Source organism: Propithecus coquereli, unplaced genomic scaffold (assembly GCF_000956105.1).
Source record: "Propithecus coquereli isolate 6110/MARCELLA unplaced genomic scaffold, Pcoq_1.0 Scaffold22, whole genome shotgun sequence".
NCBI classification, from domain to species: Eukaryota; Metazoa; Chordata; class Mammalia; order Primates; family Indriidae; genus Propithecus; species Propithecus coquereli.
The window spans coordinates 7,081,805-7,083,843 of record NW_012147189.1 but is presented as its reverse complement, the minus strand read 5'-3'; positions in this window follow the sequence as shown (position 1 = coordinate 7,083,843).

The window sequence follows — 2,039 nt, the reverse complement described above, 5'->3', positions numbered from 1 at the left end:
ATCTAAAATGCTCTGATTTAGTGTTAGCAGTTTTACACAGGTGCCTCAGATATCACATACAATGAAGAAATAAATTTAGTGTTAAGACTTTTTCCCTCTGCCCACTTTCATTGAATTTCAACTCAAGTTTTCTTTTGAAGAAATGCTTTCATGCCCTAAGACAAGTTATCAAAGTACTTGTATTACATTTCAATTGATGCTCTAACAAATTAACACAAAGTGAATAAAACAACACCCATTTGTTATCTCATAGTTCCTATAGATTATAAAATTAGATACAGTGTGTATCAGTTGATGGCAAAAGAAATTGAACTAAGAGATGGAAGTGTTGCAGGGTGGAACATATTTAGAATTCTATTACAGTACTGATTTAGTCCAAATTTCTGATTTTAAAAATGGAGTAGTTTAGGATAAAGTGGTTTATCCAAGAATTTACCCAGTTTTAGCACTATATTAGTTCATAGATGAGACTACATTTCTTATATTGAGATTGTTAGATCATCTGTTTGGAAAGAATATATAGAAGCCTATCCAGTTTTCATAATAAGTTGTTAGCACGCTTCCTAATAATCAATAACACAAAATATCCCTACTCCAAGGCTTAATAGAGATTTCAAACAATCATCTATACATGCTTCTGTCAAAAATGTTATCCAACAATATTGATACTTGAATGATGAACAAAGTATTCAGTTCTTTCCTCTTTGGGGATCAGCAAACTTTTTTCTGGAAAAGATTCCATAGTACATAGCTTAGATTTTTGGGACATTTGATTTCTGTTAAATCACCCACTCATGTCATGTCTATCCCTGAAAACATGGATAGACCATAGGTAAATGAATGAGGCTAAATGCGTTCCAATAAAACTTTATTTACAAATATAGGTGTTGGATCAGATTTGGTTCATAGGTGGAGGAGGGTCAGTTTAGTTTGCGAACCTGTAGTGTGGGGATTTGGATCCTGTATCTCTGTTGTTAATTCCCATGGCCACTCAACTGCATCATTTCCCATTGCCAGGCAGAAAGGGATCCACTCATGTACATTTTATGCTATGACCTTGACTTTAATTGAAATTTGATTTTAGAAGATGTGATCATATTTTAAAAATTGCATAACTTTTCAAAACTGTTGTCAAAGTCAGTGTGCATTTTACTGATCAATGGCCCCCTCTATAAATCCTTCACATTACAAGAGTCCTCCAAAATTTAGAGTCAGAAATGTGTATTTTCTCATGATGAATTAGTACGTTTAATTTTGTCAGACAGTAAAAATAACATATCCCATCATGTTTCCTTTTTGTTTACTTGTCTTACAGAAAATCTACACTCAAAATGAGTACTCACTTTTATTCTTATATGTATAAACATTGGATAGTTATTTTATCTTATATTATTTAAATTTTAGTCTTATTGCATATATGGTTTTACTTGTAATACACCTAAAATCCTTATAAATGAATATGTAATGGTAGATTTGGGATTAAAATCTCTACTCATGATTGGTGTCCCGCAAATCTAAATATTGCTACTCATGTTTCATAAACTTCAATTAATTTTCTGCATTTCCTATAAATAATTAGACTTCTACATATCCTAACCATTGAAAAAGTTAGTCTTTTATGTATTTAAACTTCCACAGAGAATGAGGGCTATATCTATGTAGTTATCTCTCTTTTATTTTAATAAACCTTTTATTACTTTATATCATATTTATCAGGGTTTCTCAATCTTGGCACTATTAACATTTTGGACCAGAAATTTTTATTGAGGGAGACTTTCTTATGCATTGTGACATGTTTAGCAGCATCCCTAGCCTCTGCCCACTCATGCCAGTAGCACTCCTGCCAAGTTGTGACAATTAAAAATGTCTCTAGAGGTTGTAAAAGTCCCTTGGGAGGGGCTGCGGGATAGTAGAGAACCACTGATTTATACAGAAAAATTCACAACATCAATGGATTTTCATAATGTGAGTGAACCAGTGTAATGTATGTGGAGATCAAGAAATAAAACATTGCCAGCATCCCACAAAGCCCCTTCTTG